This window comes from Dromiciops gliroides, chromosome 3, assembly GCF_019393635.1.
Source record: "Dromiciops gliroides isolate mDroGli1 chromosome 3, mDroGli1.pri, whole genome shotgun sequence".
Lineage (NCBI taxonomy): Eukaryota > Metazoa > Chordata > Mammalia > Microbiotheria > Microbiotheriidae > Dromiciops > Dromiciops gliroides.
The window spans coordinates 311918518-311938268 of NC_057863.1; the positions used below are offsets into that span (position 1 = coordinate 311918518).

Consider the following 19751-nt stretch of genomic DNA (forward strand, 5'->3'; position numbering starts at 1 on the left):
GGAGATTAGTGGAATACCATTTCCCTCCTTTCCAGGCAGACAAAGGCAGGGTATGGGGTAACTACTCTCTTTGTCTAGGAGATACTATAAGGATATAATCAAGTGGTTTGTATTGTTTGTTATGCTTATCATTTCTTTTCCAAAAATACATCTCATATACAGTTAAACTACTTTTGCCAAGTAAGCAAAGCCAGGCCAAAAGTTTGCCAGAGGTAGGGACTCAAAACCTGACTTTGATTGCATAAATCCACAATAATCCATATGTTTCATCTATAATGTGTTGTTGTGGTGACCTAGAAACAGGTAAATCTGGGGGAATGATTACTGACTCCCTGAAAAATATATTAAAAATAAATTCCAGTGCCCCAGGGTAGAAAATCAGAAAGCAAACATAAGCATGGGTCCACCAAAGTTCTTATCTTTCTTATCAAATGGGGACAGATTAATGACTACAGTATATCCAGATACTTAAATAATGATTAGGAAACTGACTAACAGAGTTATTGACTTGCCCAAAGTCACATACCTATCCAGCAGAAGAGAGAGTGTGAGAATCCAGGCTCATCTCCACATTCTGGGCCCCTTCCACTATAGGAGTATAGCAATTGTTGAGAGATAATGGAGGGTCCCCGGAACCTTTTCAGGGGGTATCCTAGGTTAAAACTCTTTTCATAATAATACTAAGACATTTCAATTTCTAACATGGTAAGTATTGATAAATATATCCAATTTAAACAAAAGCTTTGGGTGGGGGAGGGTACTCCATAGACCATCAGGCCCCACCTCCAGTTACCTATGGTTCCCCACTGCCTCCTGCTTTTCAGCTTCCTTTTCTGTGTTGTCACCCTCCACTTTAGGTTGTTATGGGCTGTCTTACTTGCATCCCCAGTGCTTAGCAGAGTTCCTGGAACATAGTAGGTGTTTGGTAAATTTTTATTCAATTTGATCAAATTGAAGAATGAAAAGGGGTCCTGAGAACAAAAAATATGAGAACTAATGCACTATTCTACCCTGTCAGATTTGTTTTTCAATACCTTATTTTGAAAATAGAATATTTATAAAGCCTTTAGGGTTACCTAAAAACTATATGGTACCTTTAAGGGTTTTGAAAGCTCTCTCCCAATTTTGTTTGTACCAAGCTTAAGCTATTATGAATATAGAAAGAAATACTAACTGAAAAGATGTGTTAATTAAATTAAATTTTACTTTCACATGCTTATTTTTTCTCTTTTACCTCCTCCCTTTGCCCCTACTAAATGAGAAAGCAAATAATATGCTTTACAAATTTGTATCTCCCTTGTTCAGGGACCATGCTAATCTCTGCATCCTTCCAATTTTAGTATGTGTGCTTTCAAAACAAGCATAGAAAAGGTATTTTAAAAGCACCTACTATTTCATATAAGGTAGGCAAGCCAACAACACCAAGGGATTTAACATAATGAAATTTGCATAATTATCTCATTTAAGAAGAATTGTTTTGTGGAGGCTTTTGAGGTGTTATATAAACAGTTAAAATATAAGAACCATAAAAGATATTTTTAAAATCCTTTTTACAAAATGGGTCAGGACTAGTCATACATGAAGCATTTTGAACACAGAGTTTTTGAAGGGCAAAATAAATTAATCTTTCTGAAAACATATGTTGTCATGATCTTCTATCATTAAGAACCCACCAAATTTCTCTCCTGACTGGAAACTAGTTTCTGCAGCCTAGAATTAAATGGAACCCCAACAGTTCCTATTTGTCTCCAGAATATATTCTCTTACCAGGTCCCACTGCTGGCACATATGCTGAAGATAAAAATGGCCCTCAGACCACAGGACATTTGGCAAATAAATTGAACCACTAGAGGTATTAGAGCCTACATTCTGACTTACCGTCAACGTAAGAATTCCTAGACTTTACTCCCTGATTGTTCCATGACTTACATTCTGAATTGATAATGTGACCTTGGATAGAGCTCTGAAATTGGAGTCAAAAGGATACAGATTCAGGGCAGCTAGGTGGCACAGTGGATAGAGCACCGGCCCTGGAGTCAGGAGTACCTGAGTTCAAATCCGGCCCCAGACACTTAACACTTACTAGCTGTGTGACCCTGGGCAAGCCACTTAACCCCAATTGCCTCACTAAAAAAAAAAAAAAAGGATATGGATTCAAATCCTACTTCTTATACTTGCTGTCTGTGTGACCCTTCAGAGTTCACTTAACTTTACTCCTTTTCATTTCTCTCAGATCTAAAATGAGGAGATTGGACATAGAGACCAGACAAAATGGTGGAATAAGAGGAAGAAGTATAGACCAACTCCCTTCATAACTGTTCCAACAAAGATTAAAAGGTGTGTCAGAATAAGTAATAATAGAGAAATGCAAAAAAAAAAAAACACAGTGGGTCATCTTTCCAATATAAAATTACAAACTCAACCCATAATCAAGTGACCAGTGCAAGACCTGTAGAACAAGGTGATCCATGATCACAGACTCAGACCCAAAGGCTCTGAATAATACTAAGTCAACAGTGAGTGACACTCAGAGTAGATTATGGGCTCAGTGCTGGTACCTGGACAAAGTTAATCTAACAGTGCACAAGTCAGTTACAGTCCCAGAACAGGGCTAGGCCAACAATGTGGTCACTTTGTACCAGCTGAGCCTTCCAGTCTACCGATATGGCTGGAGTCAACTACTATCTACTTGAATATCATTCAGGTTAAAGTCAGAAACTAGACCCAAAATGGGGGTGGAAATCTATAAAGCTCAGGATGACAGTGATCAGACAGTGATTCTGATATGTGATAGTGATCATAGGATCCATTAAAAGTTTACAGATCCCTGGCTCAAGGCACCCCTATGATCCTTAAAGAAAACAGCACCTACTAAAGAAGAAAATAGCACAGTAACCAGATAAGACAAGCCAGGAAGTGAGGTTAGAAGAATAAGTAAACAAACAACAAAAACAAAAAAAAGGGTTTTTATGATGCTAGGAATGCCCAAGCCAAAACCCCTAAATTGAAGAATAACTCTCAAATGTCTACAAGCAAATCCTCAAAGAAAAGCAGAACTTGGCCAAGAGATAAGTAAGAATCCCCAGAAGCAATGAAAAAAGACTTTTAAAGGGGGATTAAAAATATTTTCTAAATGATATAAGATCTTTTGATGGAAAAATTGGAAAAGATATGAGAGCTTAAGAGAAAAGATATAAAAAGAGAAGAGTTCAGCTGAAGAGGTACAAAACAACCCAAATAACAAAAACCTTGAAAATTATAATGGGCCAAGCCAAAATTAATGATTCTATGGAACATAAGAAATATTAAAACAAAGTCAAAAGACTGAAAAATAGAAGAAAATATAAGGTATCACACTAAAAAACAACTATCCTGGAAAATAAATTAAGGAGAAGCTATTTGAGAATCACTGGATTCCCTGAGAGTCAGGAACAACAAAAGATTTCTTGGATAATTAAAGAAATCATGAAATAAAACCACCCAGCATTTCTAGAAACAGGGAAAAGTGAAAATTGAAAAAGGTGCACTAAATACCTCTTTAAAGAATTCCTAATATAATACAAAGAAAATCCATGGAATATTATAGCTGAAATCCAGAGCTTCGAGCTCAAAGCAAAAATACTAAACAATTAGAAATGAAGAGTTTAAGTATTGAGAAGCTCTAGTCAGATTTGTGTCAAATCATACAAGATTTAGCAGCTGTCAGTAAAAGGGAGAGAAGAATGTGTAATACAATAATCCAAAAAGCAAAAGACATAGGCTTATAACCAAGAATAACCTACCCAGAAGAAAACTGAATGTTATCTCAGAAGAGGGAAAGTGGACCTTCAAATTACCCCTAATGAAAAAACCAGAGGCAAATAGGAATTTTGAAATATAAACATGGAAGCAATGAAAAGCATAAAAAGGTAAACATAACTGAGCAGGTAAAAGGGATTTTATAAAATTCAAATGTTTATATTCCCATTATGGGAGGAAAGGGGGATAGCAATTGTATTTTCCCTAAGAACCCGAATGCAATCAGCAGTCATAGAGGAAATTAAATAAGACAGAGGGTCTGGAAATGATTTTCTTATGCTTTGATTTTCCTAAAAGAAGAAAGTAAAGAGAAGGCAAAATGGTTATACTAGGGAAGAAAAGAAGAGCAATGTAGACACTTATCTCATATAATTGGGAGGCACAAGTAGAATTCTATATAAATGTGAAACTTTTGGGTGAGAGTAGGCATCACTTGAACCTTATTTTCATCTGAACTTATCGAAGAAGGGTTGAGAACAGACAAAAACTTATACATACATAGTTTGGTGTATACATTCAACCCAAGTGGGAAATGGGAGAATGGGCACAGAGGAAAGAGACTAAAAGAGAAGGCAGATTTAGGGAAGAATTATTCGTAAGCAAAAGTTCCCTAAGTTCAGAAGAGGAATGATGAAGAGGGGTTTAAAAAGAAAGAAAAAGACAGTGCTACACATTCAAATTCTTTTATCCTAGGGAGCTGTAGGCTGATAGATGAATTGAGCTATAGAGTTCAGAGCTGCAGTGCACTAAGCTAATTAGGTGTCCACAAGAAGTCTGGCACAAATATAGTGATCCTTTAGGAATGGGGGGCGTGGTATCAGGATGCCTAAGGAGTGTCAAACTAGGCCAGGTCAGAAACAAAATAAGTCAAAGTTCACTTGCTGGTTAGTACCAGGATCCAGCCCATCAGTAGACACTGTACTTCCATCCCAGGTGAAACAGGGACAGTCAGGCTCACAAACCAAGCAACCAAAAAAAGAAAAAGAAAAAAAGAAAAGAAAAGAAAAAGTAACAACATGTGTTTTTGATTCTGTGCTCTGTGCAAGGGGAAGATAAGAGAGGCAGGGAATTGGAAGTGGTGAAGCTCTTTGCACCAAGCAGAGTATAGAATATTGGTACTGAGCACATTCCTGTTCCTTGACCCTCTTCTTTTTAAAATGGAGGGGAAAAGCAAGGAAAGGGAAAAGTATAAGAGGATAGGATGGGGAAAATATGTAATTAATGATCATAACTACAAATGGAAATGGAATGAAGTCAACTAAAAACAGAAGAGGATGGCAGAATCATTTATAAAGCAGAATCCAAAAATATATTGTTTATGAGAAACACACTTGAAAGGTAAAAACTCAAACAGTTAAAATGAGAGGAATAGATGAAAATCTATTATGCTTCAGCTGAACTCAAAAAGGTAGGGGGTAGCAATCATACTCCCAGACAAGGCAACAGCAAAAAATAGACTTGGATAAAAGAGAAAATGCATTTTTCTGAAAAGATTAGAGTCAATGAATTAATATCAGTAGACAACTTACATACACTAACTAATATAGCAACTAAATACTTAAAGGACAAATGAGTTATAGGGAGAAATAGTAAAACTATAACAGTAAAATGAGGAGTTCAATGGACCCCTGTCAGAGTGAGAAAGTCTAACCTAAAATAAACAATAAATAATTTAAGAACATGAATTAAATTTTTTAAAAGTTATATATGGTAGTTGGGGGAGCTGGGTTGCAAAGTGGATAGAGTGCCAGACCTGGAGGCAGGAAGACATGAGTTCAAATCTGGCCTCAGACACTTCCTAGACCCTGAGTAAGTCACTTAGCCCCAATTTCCTCAATTTCCTCATCTGTAAAATGAGCTGAAGAAGGAAAGCAAAACCACCCCAGTATCTTTGCCAAGATAACCCCAAATGGAGTCATGAAGAGTTAAACATGACTGAAGCAGCTGAACAACCAACAACCAAGATATGGTATACCTCTACCAAGTATTGAATGCAAATAGAAGGGAGCATATATGTTTATTAGCTGTGCCTGGCATTTTTTTTAAATGACCATATATTAGAGGGGAAAAGGAGCAGGTTTGACTTAATGGTATCTAAGCTGAATTGATCTGAAGACCAAAAAGCCCTCTTGGAAGAGCTCAAAAATGATTTTATTAATAAGTTGAGAGGTAGGAGAAAAATTGGAAAAAGAAATGATAGTTATGGAAAAGAGAATCAACAGATTGAAAAAAGAAAACAACTTAAAAAATTGGCCAAATGGAAAAGGAGGTGCAAAAGCTGACTGGAGAAAACAATTCCCTAAGAATCAGAATTGGGAGGGGCAGCTAGGTAGTGCAGTGAATAAAGCACTGGCCCTGGATTTAGGAGGACTTGAGTTCAAATTCGGCCTCAGACATTTGACATGCCCTAACTGTGTGACCCCGAACAAGTCACTGAACCCCTATCCCCCCCCAAAAAAAAATCAGCAGCTAAGAATCAGAATTGGGCAGAGGGAAGGTAATGACTAATTAAACATCAGGAAGTAGCAAAGCAGAATCAAAAGAATGTAAAAGTAGAAGAAAACATAAAATATCAGAAAAACAACAGACCTGGAAAATAGATCCAGGACAGACAATTTAAGAATTATTGAACTACCTGAGGGTCATGATAAAAAAGGAGCCTGGACAGCATATTTCAGGAAATTATCAAGGAGAACTTTTCCAATGTCTTTGAACCAGAGAAAAGAACAGTCATTGAAAGAATACACCAATTACCTCCTAAAAGAGACCTCAAAAGGAAAACCAAGGTATATTGTAGCCAAATTCCAGAATTATCAGGTGAAGGAGAAAATGCTGCAAGCAGCCATAAAGAAAAAAAAATTAAATATCAAAAAGCAACAATCAAAATTACACAGGACTTGGCAGTTTCAACATTAAAGGATCAGAGGGCTTGGAATATGATATTCTGGAGGACAAAAACCTTGAATTGCAACCAAGAATCTACCACCTAGCAAAATTGATCATAATCTTTCAGGGAAAAGATGGATATTCAATGAAATAGGGGACTTAAAAATTTCTTGATGAAAAGTCCAGAACTGAAAAGAAAATTGACAACTGAACAGAAAATTCAATCTTCAAATACAAGACTCAAGAGAAACATAAAAAGACAAAAAAAGGGAAAAACATGTTATTCAATAAGTTTTAAAATGTTTACATCCCTACATGAGAAGAAGGTATTTGTAAATTTCAAGAACTTTATCTAGATTGGGGCAGATATAAGTATAGAGGGTGTTGGTACAAGTTGGTTTTGATGCGATGATATAAAAAAGTTAAGGGGTGACAAAAAGGATTGTACTGAGAGAAGAGGAAAGGGGATGCAGAATAGGGTAAATTACATCACATGAAAAGGCACAAAAAACCTTTTACAATAGAGGGAAAGAAGGGAGGGGTTAGTATTGTGTCAACCTTACCCTCATAAGATTTGGCTCAAAGAGGGAAAGACATACACATTCAGTTGGGTATAGACATTTATCTTACCCTATAGGGAAGAGGAGAAAGGGGAAAGAAAAGGGTGAAGTGGTGATAGAAGGGAAGGCAGAAATAAAAGGGAAAGCAGAAAGTAAAGAAGGTAGAGTTGAAAGAAAGAAAGTCAGATTGAAGGAGGTGGTGGCCAGGAAAAAGAAATAAACATTTCCTGAGAGACATCATGGTATAATCACCATAGATCGGGATTTGGACTCAGTAAATCTAGATAGTGAATGCTAAATCAGATACTTACTAGCTGAATGACACTGGACTAGTTTCTGTGCCTTCATCTCCACATCTATAAAATGGTAGAGATAAATTGTATTTGAGAGCCTCTAAAATCCCTTTTGGCTCCAAATATAATATCCTATACTCCATATTTCCATTCACGCCAGTCCACAATTATGGGCTTCTAAAACAGATATTTCCTATTGATGACTATGGGGCAGCTCAGTGGTACAGTGCATAGAGTGCTAGGCCTAAAGTCAGGAAGACTAATATTCCTTGAGTTCAAATCTGACTTTAGACCCTTATTAGCTGTATGACCCTGGACAAATTACTTAACCCTATTTGCCTCAATTCATCTATAAAATGAACTGAAGAAGGAAATGACAAAACACTCTAGTATCTTTGCCAAGAAAGACCCAAATGAGGTCATAAGAGCTCTACATGACCAAAACAACTGAACAACAAATTAGGAACCATAGCATCTCTCCCTGAAGCACTGAAACAGGTATCAACAGAGCTTCATTTCCAGCTATAGTATCTCTTAAGAGCTATTAAAAAACTGAGGCATGGTAGTACATACCTATAATATTTGCTATTAGGGCATCTGAGGCTAGGTCTTTTGAGTTGCAATGAAGTAGGTATATTTGATATCTACACTAAGTCTAACATCAAGATCAAGTGATAATCAGTAATAGGTTTGGGTCCATAAGTGTACCCTGCACTTCAAGCCTGGCCAAGATAGGGAGATAAGTCTCAAAAATAGTTCTTAGTAGCAAAGGAATAAATAAATTGGTTTTGTTGGCAGTTGGCCAGGCCCAGCACCTGGAATGTTGGTCCTTAATAAATGCTTGTTGACTTGACCTAAGCATAGATGCTAACTTTAGCCACCAAAAAGTTTCTCTTGGAAATTAAAGTACCTGGATTCTTGATCCTGATCAAAATTTAACTGTTTACTCCAATTAGAGACAATACCCAATAACCAAGTCAAGGTTACCATAGTAATTTCCAACTTACCTGTTGCCCACCCTATAATGGCAAACGCTAAATGACTGAAAAGTTTTGTCTCAAATCTTAGACAAATCTCAGGAACATGTTTGTACTCCCCAAGTGATCTAAAGACCCATACCCATAAAGAATTCTCAAGTCTCTGAAGAAAGTTTATCTATTCATCCATGTTATCCACAGGAAGACTGATGCTTTTGATAAAACAGTGAAGAGCTAACATTGCACTATAACTGTAGTCAGATCACTATCCACAATACCTCTTATTGACCTCAGAAATTTTGGATCAGTTGGGCCACCTCTTGGTTTTTAGTAATTTGAACTAGAGTGAGATCATGTAGCCTATTAGGCACTTATCCAAGGGATGAATAGAAAACTATATTTTACACATGGCTTAGATAGCATGAGCAAACTATTCATTTGGGCTCTGTAATGCCTGCTACCTTTCAGAAGTTGAAGAAAGCAATTTTCCAAGACCTGATGGAATAGAGGGTAATTGTATATCTGAATGACATCCTGATGTACTCCCCAGATGATGTTCTTTCTGTGATTCAAACTGTGCCAATATAAATATTAGTAACAAAACTGCAAAAGTGCTAGTTTAGCAATGAAAAGTTGAAACCCTACTTAGGTTATCAGGCTACCAAGGACTAAGGGTCAAACCCCAGAAAGCAGAATATTTCCTAGCAAGGCTAAACATTATGAGCACCTTCCTCTCTTCCTGAAGTTTCCTATATATGCATTATGTTAGGACATGGACTTGTTATCTCTAGATGTCCACTTGGTATACATTACTATGCCAATGGGTACATGACCTTAATCACATAATTTTTTATTCTCTCAATATAGATCACAACTGATCTATGACTTCACAATGTATCATGATTTCCCATAGACACTACTCAGAGGATACACTCACTATATCTGAAAACTCCTTGAGTATTTTTTTCTAACTTATATGTACATTTTAGCATTTTGGTTATTCATCTATGATCCCTCCCTCTTGCTAAGTGATTGACCCACCTCCTTTTCTAATCATATTTTTCCTAGATGATATCTCTTTCCTGTACTTCTTATATGCAGGTCATTACTAAAAATATACTGCTATCTATGCTCTCCTTTGCATTTTGGATTTTTGTTGTTTAGCCATTTTTCAGTGATACCCAACTCCTAGCAACCCCTTTTCAGGTTTTCTTGGCAAAAAATACTGGAGTGGTTTGCCATTTCCTTTTCTAGCTCAGTTTACAAATGAGGAAACTCATGTCTGCTAAATAGCCAATCAAAGGACAATAACTAAAAATGTGCTGGCATAAAAGATTTGCTAAGTGTCCCAGTCCCTCTTCAATTCCCTTCAATTTGGAAATATTGAAAATATATCAAGCCACTATTGGAACTTGACACAGTTTTACCTGGCTCTTTAAAAAGGTCTTTTCTTTAAAAATATATGATTTCTAATTCAAACTCCCTGGAAAGCAGCCACATAGGCAAAAATAATGAGCCATTTAAGGTGTAGGCCCATTGATGATGACACACCAGGATAATACTCATATGCCAAAGGACTATGATGTTCACATTTAAATGTCATGATAATTAAAATTTGCCATGGCATGGTCCAAAGAGTCTATGACAGCAGGCCTTGTTTTAACTGAATCAATACTATGTTATAGATTACACAGCAGTAACTTGGTGGGAAACCAGGTCTACCTTTTCATTTTATTTAATTTCTTCAGTGTATTTTTCTAGATATAGGATTCCTGATTAGAGTTCAGTGAATTGGGTTTCTCATCCACATTATCATTAATGATATCTCATGCTTTATGTGTTTAAATGGAATGATAGTAATGTTTAGAGCCAAATGATATAATTCAATTAATTGTGATACCTGCCTCCTGTTTATCTATACCATCTATCTCAGTATTTTGCTGCCAACACTCCTGATATCATTCCCACCTTCCTCCCTCCGTAGGAAATGTGGACTGCATCTCTGGAACTATGCTGTGTTCTGATAGGTAAGATGTCACCTTGTCTTTCCCAGATCAAGGACTCTACCTACTTTCCAGGTCATGTCCAAATTACATTATCTGTCTCCCACTTTCCAGCTCCCCTTTATATGTTTTCTTCCCCAACTAAAATATAATTTTTTTGAGTACAGGGACTATGTGGCTTCTCAGCATAGTGCCTATCAAATTGAAAGAGATTAATAAAAATTGTTATGTATTTGTATATCTCTAACATTTATCTATATGGCTCTTTTTTCTCTATCATCATTATCACAGTACCAAAACAACAGACTTTCATATAGGGTTTTAAAGATTTCAAGATATTTTTCTCAGAAAAAACCTATCTATAATCTCAGTTTAAGAACACTATTATACCTTTTAAACATATGAATACATTTATTAATTCATTTATTAAATATCACTGATGTTCCAGGCATTATGCTAAGTACTGTGGTAGGCACTAAATTAAAACATTTATTGTAAATTAAATTAAATTCTAGGAACTTGAAAATGAGGGGACATGATCACTTTTTCCTCTGCACTTCAATTCTTTTATTTTGAGGCAAATGCTTCTCAAATGAAGTGATTATCTGGTAGCCAGTGGAGGAAAGGAAGCCCATTCACAAGACATATATCCGAAGGAGATTGATTAAAGGATAGGCTTCATAGCCCACTGGAGACAGAATGAGATACTAGGCTTCCAAATATGTATCCAAAGTGAGATGACGATGTGGCTGATACCCAGACTGAAGTGCTATCACAATTTCAAAGATGGCTTCCCTGATGTTCCTTTTATAATAGGGAAAAAAAAGAGAATCCAGGACAGTGATTATTGAGGAGCAATGTATAATCTGCTATCTCTGCTTCTGCATTTATACTTTTTGATTATTGAACACAGTAATTGCTTGAAAGGGATGAGAATATGAGAATGGAATCTTCCCAGACTTACTAAAGGTTAGTTGAAAACAGGAGCATGGAGGGTCTTCTCTATGATGCCAGGTGCCATGGAGTTGTCATGATCCAGGCACATACATTATCGCTAAGATTATTATTGGTTAAAGAGAGGAAGACTTTCTTTGCTGGCCTTCAGGGGGAGAAGCAAAACACAAGAGCCAATTAACTCTTATTGGATTTATGTCATTTAACTGACAGGTGCCAGAATGGCCTCAATCCACTCTCTCAAATGAAGGATCAAGGGCTTCATAGACATACTTATATATTTTTTTCTTTTTTCATCCCATCCTAGTATTCTACATGTGAAATTCTAACATAGATTCCATAGAGAGAGGGGAAAACTTCTAGTATACAAAGTACCTTACAAGGAGAAACCCCTAACTTATTAATATGTGTATATGCATTCATATTCTACAAAAAGCAATGTTTATTCATTTACATACATCCCCAGAGTAAGGAAGGACAGAATTTGCCGTAAGAAAATTCTAAGAAGCAAAACTGTATCCTTATACACATAAGAAGGCAGGATTATAGAAGTAGAAAGAGCTAACTTGATGGAAAACATTGCAATTATTTAAGTTCTGTTGGCCCTGACACACTCACAAACACAAAACTGAAACAGTTCTTATGCTCATGGTACTTAGTGAGATCCTGAGAATTTAAGTGGCTTGATTAAGTCTTGGAAACAACCTGAACCCTGTTCTCCTCACTTCAAGTCCAATATTCCAATACTACTCCATATTGTTTCTATAAAAATCAATACATAGATAATTATTAGTATAATTTATATAGTGGTTTAAGGTTTGAAAATTGCTCTCATTTGATTTTCATAACTGTGAAATATGTGCTATTATTACCCTCATTTTACAAATGAGGAAAGAGGCTAGGAGATGCTAAATGACTTGCCAGGGTCACTTAGTTAGTAAGTGTCTGAAGTAAGTTATGAACTCAGGTCTTCCTGATTCCAGGACAAGCAATTTATGCACTGCTACACCCAGCTGACTAGGTAAGTACCTCTTTTAAGGGGCTGTCAATAAATAAAATTAATTTTATCTTTTCCATAAATAATTTGTTACCATTATGATTGATTGACCTGTATCACTGCATGTCTGAATATGTAGTAGTCAGAATTCCCATATACAGCTGGCAGCGCTGTCTCTGACATTTTCCAAAGTGATGATTCCACTCTCACAGAGCAGCCAAACAGCAAAGTGTCATTTGATTTTTACTGTAAGGAGTTGAACCCAATGAAATTGACTACAGAATGTGCACTTGTATGGTGAACAGTTCTTTATCTTTAAAAAAGCATACAAATCATGTGAACTCTTCAAAAACATTCATGCTGCTCTCACATCTCTGAGAACTGAAGGCCAAAATAATGCATGCAAAACAGCCCACAGATTCTTCATAGGGAAAAAAAAAGTTCAAAACCCAATCATTTGCAAAGAAAATGATGACAACTATATTTTGGGACTTCTGTGGTACATTTCAACAAAGACTAGAATACAAAGATAAGTTTCTTCCAATGAGAATTTCTTCATGACACTGTGAAGTCATCACTTGCGTTGAAAGACACAGGACCCTAAAGAGGAGTTATTTGGAAACAAGACAAAACCTGCACGTTGCCAAAAGCAACACGAAGTGCATCCAGGAGTAGAAATTTTGAATTCCTATTACATTCACTGTGCAATTCTATTATAATTATTATTTTGTTCATCTGGACTTGTGATTTCATCAGTATGAGGAACTTCCAGTATGGAAATATAAACCACTGATGTGGAATCCACCAACTCCTCTGTAACTTTACAATATTAGAGACTTTCCTCAGCCCAGAGAATCATTTGCCCTCTAGTAACACCAAACATTATGTGTCAAAGGCAGTCTTTGAACTCAGAACTTGCTGCCTCTAAGCTTGTCCTACTATCATTATGTTATACTGCCTCAGTTTTTTTTTTTCCTTATTAACTTCATGAGCCTGACAGGAAATGGCTTTAGTTTTTAAATTTTTGTTAGCATATGGTTAAAATACAATAAGGATATCTATAAAACCATTTTCCTTTGTTTCCTGTTGGAAAATTCAAAACCCACAAATGCCCAAGCAATCATCTTACATCTTATAAATAATGCTTGACCACAATCACATGCAGAAATCTCAACTCACCTAATTCCCACTTCGTTTTTGATTTTTCAAAATTCCTTTCACTACTACCACCACCCACACTTCCATTTTTCAGTTATACACAGAAACACAATGATTGGCTTGTTGATTCCATCATGTCAATAACAGCCTTTTTTCTACTTCATAACCACCCTATACCTTTGCAATAGCTTTAGGCTTGCCCGTCTTCTGTAAACTGTCAAATCTTTCCAACCACTTTTCAAACACTGTGATTTATCCACGTTAGGATAAGCACTCCATGCCAGTTTGACACATGGTTTCATGTCCCCTGAGAGAATGTCAAAAAAAAAATTTAAAAAGCTAAAAAAAAAAAGGTTGTCAGACTGGGATAACTTGACTGGAAAGGGTACTTTTAGCCCTTTAATCTGCATCAAGCTCACACAGAATCTGGGTCAAAGCGGTCACCCCTGGCTAACTATTCCAAGTGAAGCAATGCCTAGGAAATAACTGCCAGAAGTCAAATTCTGGTTCTCTTATAATATTTACCATTTTTCCTTCTTCTTTCCTTTTACTGCAATTCTATGAAGGGGAATCAGGATTGTTAAAGCCTAGCCTTGGATTCAGACATACTTACTGGTCAAGGAGTGAATATCTTAATGAACCTGATGTTATAATATGTAAAGGCCCCGAGTTAAGGGGTAATGGCCAGGGACAGCTATTATCACCATTTCACATATAATGCCACTTAAATGAAAGGGATTAGTAGATGCCCAAAATCATTCATGGAATGTCAAGTGTGTTTAAGAATAGGACAAGTCAGCTCAGCTAAGTCCCCAGTTTTATTCCTGTAATTACTGGGGTAATGTTAGCTGCTAGATTCCAGAGGGTTTTCCATGCCTTCATTTTTTTTTCTATTCAGGTAAGTAAAGTATCTGTAACCTGATTTTTTTTAAATTTTGACCACTTAAAAAGGATACTTTTAGAATACTATCAACTCTTTAAATTGATATCTATTGGTAAATTAGTTAGAAACTAGAGAAAGAAAATATGGATGAATGGCAGTATCTTGCAGAATTATAGCTTAGATTTAGAAAGGGACCTAGGGGGTCATCTAAATCCAAGGCCCTCATTTTACAGCTGGGAAAATCAAGGCCCAGGCAGTTTAAGTGACTAGTTTGCGGTAATAGAAATAGTGGCACTGGAAGAATTTGAACCCAGGTCTTCAAATCCAGGACCAATTTGTTTCCTTCACTTCCACCATTACCAAGCTGCCTCCCTAACAAAAAAACAAAACTAAACTAAAAATTGTTCCCAAGCTTTTGCTTGTATAAGAATTAGAAGCATATATACACATAAGATGAACAGTAGACATAGTTTGTTTGTTTTTTAATGTCATACCATGGACTGTATAGTAGTATCTCTGGGATTTGGAGACAGGAGATGGAAATTCTTGTCTCTGACATAATGACCTTATTCAAGCCATCAGACCTCTATTCTCATATACGAAAATGGCATCATTGTAATATATAATCTCTCAGATCCCTTCAAGCTCTAGGATTTTCTTATTTATAGTTTGATTGGAAGCAGTGGATAGTGGAAATTTAATTAATTGACTTTTTTTTTTGCATTTTTGTTTGACTAACTGAAGTATATAATTAGACACAGATGGAAGATTTTTTTCTATTTTTTTTTAGTGAGGCAATTGGGGTTAAGTGACTTGCCCAGGGTCACATAGCTAGTAAGTGTTAAGTGTCTGAGGCCGGATTTGAACTCAGGTACTCCTGACTCCAGGGCCGGTGCTCTATCCACTGCGCTACCTTGCTGCCCTGGAAGATCTTTTTTTAAATGACCATTTTCCTTCGAAATTAGGATTCATATCCACAAGGATGAGTTCATTCCACCAAGATGAAATCTTCTACTATAAATGAATGATTGAATTTATGAAAGAATGAATGAACAAATAAATGAATAGATAAATAAATAAATTTGGCTTGGCCAGCAGAGAATAAGTATGATAAAGAGAAAAGAGAAAAAAGGAAAAGATAAAGAAAAAAACCTACAAAGGATATTTACTTTTTATTTATGACCAAGTTTCTCTAGCAATGCCTAAAGTTCTATTTTAAAGATATAGCCCTTCCTTGTTGTTCAAAAAGAACTCTACATTCATATCTCTTTATGGCTCCTCTATTCCCATCAGCCTCAACATAATTATGTGCAAATATGTAGCCTGAAATTATGGTAGGAATGATCTGCTCTCAACTCAAATGGGGGTATCAATTCCCAGGCCTATACAGCCAGGTAATCTTCCACATCAAATACTCAGCAGGAGTCAAGAGCTCTGATAGTTATTGAGTGACTGACATTTTTATTCTATAGTGTACCTTCCAATAAAACAAGTGCATTGTTTCCACGAAAACCTTTACATCTCTCATCAAGGGAATGGCTGTATTAACATTCCATGTTAGTGTTCCCTGTAGAAAGTCATATAGCTGCCCGTGAACTCAGAGGTCCAAAAACACGTTGGAATGCTCACCATCTAATACCCTAACTTTTCCCATCTAACTATCAGACACAGATCTTTTTTGAAAAGTGTGCTGCTTTAAAAATACCAAAATAAATGCCCTCAAATGACTCACTAACCTCTGTTGAATCGTTCCAATTACTGTTGGCAAACAACATTTACAAATGAGGCACCAATAAGACATCCAAAGAGAATACTTCACCTGACTACCCCTAGCCATTTCCAAGAGAGAATTAACCTAGAACGCTAACCTCAGGAAGTGCAATAGAATTTTCATCATGATGGTATTTGCAGTCTAGGAAAGAGTTTTACTTTTATGGAAACCTTACATATTTTTGAGTAATGTTACCCTTAACAGTTATCTTATCCTGATTGGGCACTTACAATAAAGCCAGACACATGAACCCATTTTATGGCTGGTTTAGATGCCATATCCCTATTGTAAAAAAAAATAATAATAAATGGGGGGAAAAGTTTAATTGAAAAAAAAATATTAAAGAAGACTTCTCAGTGCATTAAGATCAAAATATGGTATTGATTTACTTTTATAGGAGCAATGGTCGAGTACCTCATAAATTATTCATACAGCCGCCTTTGGTTTCAGCAGTTATTGTTATGGTTGCCATCAATGGTCATTCATCACACTCTGGCAGTAGAACAAGTTTCAGTTGTTCTCCCCATTTTCATTAAAAGAAACAATGCTGTAAGGCAAGTTCCTCTGACTTCCTACATGATTCCCCCAGGCCATTCACCATGTAAGAGGAACACACACTCCCTAGTAATACAATGCATGCAACAGGCTAGCAGTCAGATCAACTGCTTTTTCCAAGCAGATAATTCTCTCCATGCTCCAGTTTTCCTACTGGTCCAATATGTCCTCTGTAGGAGTATTAGATAATCAATCAACATTCATTTATTAAGTATGTAGTATATACTAGGGATTATGCTGCATACTAGCAGGGGAGTAGGGGAAATTGATGAAATGATTCTGACCCTCAATGAGCTTGCCTTCTACTACACAACCTATTCAGATACAAGTAAATGCTAGGACTCTTCATTTCATTGAATTAATGATTTCATTAGTTAATGTTATTCATGGTTAAGAAATTTCCTCTGCCAATGTTGATATGCATTTGTTCTGTATCTTACAGTCTCTGAGACTTGTCTGAGGCACTGAGAAGTTAAATGACTTATCATTGGCCACATACTGAGAATGTGTCAGAGACAGAAGTTGAAGTCAAGTTTCTAAACTCATGGGTTAGCTTTCTATTCTTTCTATTTCTTTCTAAATAGAGGAGAAGGGACACTAATAATTGGGGTCATCAAGAAGATCTCTGGAAGGAGCTGGCACATAAAAGGACCCAAGAAGAGACCTATGGTCACATAGGTACTACATACCTGAGGCAAGATAATAATGCTGGATAAGGAATGAATTCTCAATATTGGCAATTAATCATCAAGTTGCATAGTACCCTACAAACTGGGCTAAACTGAAGATTTGAAACTAATTGATAAAACTAGAACTATAAGATAAAGCTCAGTGGCTTTCCCTTTTCTTCTTAACTTTTCATTTTATTTCAAAATGATCAGAAAGGGGATAAAAAGAGCCATTTAATTACTGATCACTTCAGTTTTCATATCTACTAAATTAATGTTACATAAGAAAAAGAAATTTTATCACCCAAAATATCTGCTGTCAAAACTGTTAGGGAGTCTGTAAAAAGTACACAATTCAATTTAAGGGTTATTAAAACTTTCTGATGTATGCTTTACCCCTAATAGTTAGGGGTAAGATTTTGATGATAGAAAAGAATTTGGATGATACTGTGACTTAGGGTGATAATATAATTATACCCTCCACATCCATTCAATTTTTTAAAAATGCAAATGCAATTTGATTGAAATATAATAGTAACATCATGATATTGCTGAAATCTTACTATGGATGATTTTTCCCCCTTAGAGAAGAATGAGGGGTAATGTCAGCTAAACATTAACACTGACATAACAGACATAACTATGCTGTTATCCCAAATCATTTCATTAAAGGAATAAACAAAAGAAGATGCATTGAAGGTGATTGCACCCTAGGTATGTATTTGTGTTTTAAAATGCAATCAACAACATTTCCTCCAGCACAACTAATCCCTGTTAACCACTTCCCAAGACTGAATTTAAGATGTAAAACCATTGATTGAAAAGTGAATTTTAAGTCAATCAACTGCCTGTGCCAAAACAGTGATCCTGACCTTTAGGTTTTTAACAAACTAAATGTGCTCTAAATATTCTAGGTGGTTTAGTAAGGGTCTCCAAATAAACAAACAAACCTCCTGAGTTAAAATTAACTTTAAAATAAACATCTATTATCATTTCTAAAAGGAAAGAAAGAATACCATGATAACCAAAGGCAAGAATTTGCAAAAGGTAAGGGAAATACTCATTTGTTTCTTTTTTAAAAGCAAAACTATTTTGAGGTCAAATAACAGCTTCATAATGAATATGCAATTCACTAAGCATTTATTAAGTGTCTGTGATCATTAAGAGTACAAAATCTATCAATCAATAAGTATTTACTTAGTTCCCTTTATTTGAGGGCACTGTGCTAGTCACTGAGTATGCAAAGACAAAAATCAAATAGTCTTTGTTCTCAATGAGCTTCTCTTCTATCAAGGAAGACAGGTCTTAAAAGATAGACTGGTAGAGTCAAACGCAATGAACTGGAGCAAAAACTGGCCTATGTTAGTACCTGGAAAATCAACTCAGCTCTCTTTAGTTTCAGTTTCCTTATATGTAAATGAGGTCCCTTTCTATCCTAAAACCTATGATTCTTTCTGTATACATATACATAATATATATATATACTATAATATATATATATATATATTATATATATATATATATACACATGAAAAATTTCAAAAATAAATACAAGATAATTTAGGAAAGGAGAACACTAGCTTTTGAGGTGAACTGGAACTTTATTTAGAAGTTAATATTTGCACTGAATCTTGAATGGATTTTTATGTTATGCAAATCTTAGTTGAGCATAGATCATAAGCCAAAGGGATAGCCCTTAGAAGGTCCATGGATTATAGGAGATCCTACATAAGAGGCATAGCCAGAAAGGTTGAAAGAAACTTACAGTTCAAGAAGATGAGTAATTTACAATGATTGGAAAACTTAAATTGGGGCCCAGTTATAAAGGCTTTTATAAGACAAAGAGAGGAGTTTACATTTTGGTCTTAGAGGAAATTGGAGATAATGGAAATTTTTTTGAAAAAATCACCTTGGAAGTTCTGTTCAGAATGGATTGGACTGGGGAAAGACTCAGAGAAGAGGAAGACCAATAAGGAAGCTATTGCAATGGTCTAGTTAAAAGGTGAGATAGCCTTAAATATAGTTGAGATGTGTCTGAGTAGGGAGAACAGATCAATTGTGAAAGATGAAAGAGAAGACATGGAGAGGGTGAGACTTGACAACACTGGATATGTGGAATGAGGCAATCAAAGATATTTTCAGAATTGTGAACCTGGGAGGACTGGGAAGGCTGATGATAATTCTCCTGAGAGATATAAGGAAATTCCAGAAAAAGGAGTGATTTGGGAGTGGAAAAGATGGGTAACAT

The 19751-nt window shown here is 35.9% G+C and overlaps 1 non-coding gene across 1 annotated transcript; it reads right to left on the reverse strand.

Moving 5' to 3' along the window:
* Positions 1–1262: 1262 nt before the first annotated feature.
* LOC122752320 lies at positions 1263–1364 on the reverse strand. Its single transcript, XR_006356084.1, has one exon. It is a non-coding gene; the product is annotated as a U6 spliceosomal RNA (small nuclear RNA).
* Between the last annotated feature and the right edge of the window lie 18387 nt (positions 1365–19751).